Source organism: Etheostoma spectabile, chromosome 4, assembly GCF_008692095.1.
Source record: "Etheostoma spectabile isolate EspeVRDwgs_2016 chromosome 4, UIUC_Espe_1.0, whole genome shotgun sequence".
NCBI lineage: Eukaryota > Metazoa > Chordata > Actinopteri > Perciformes > Percidae > Etheostoma > Etheostoma spectabile.
The window spans coordinates 29,409,822-29,410,066 of record NC_045736.1 but is presented as its reverse complement, the minus strand read 5'-3'; the positions used below and the strand labels follow the sequence as shown (position 1 = coordinate 29,410,066).

At 39.2% G+C, this 245-nt stretch overlaps 1 protein-coding gene across 2 annotated transcripts in view; it reads left to right on the top strand.

The window, feature by feature from the left end:
* txnrd3 (thioredoxin reductase 3) overlaps positions 1 to 245 on the top strand; it is a 15,315-nt gene that overhangs the window by 5,455 nt on the left and 9,615 nt on the right. The window lies entirely within an intron of this gene.

Sequence of the window (245 nt, the reverse complement as noted above, 5' to 3'; positions counted from 1 at the left end):
TAACGTTACTCTTCTAAAGTGATTTTTTTTTTTGGGAGGGAAATAGGTAGAAATACACTGGTTGACTAGCAAGACACCACTGTATTCATATAATAATCAATCCAGGCTAAAATGAATGAGTGACTGCATGTTGCTTCCTCTAAATGTCAGGTTGTGGTCGACTAGCGGAGCCAGCGTTTTTTGATAATTTGATCAGACCTGCATGTCATGCGCAGTAGCAACAAACTCTGTGTATCCAAGAACAA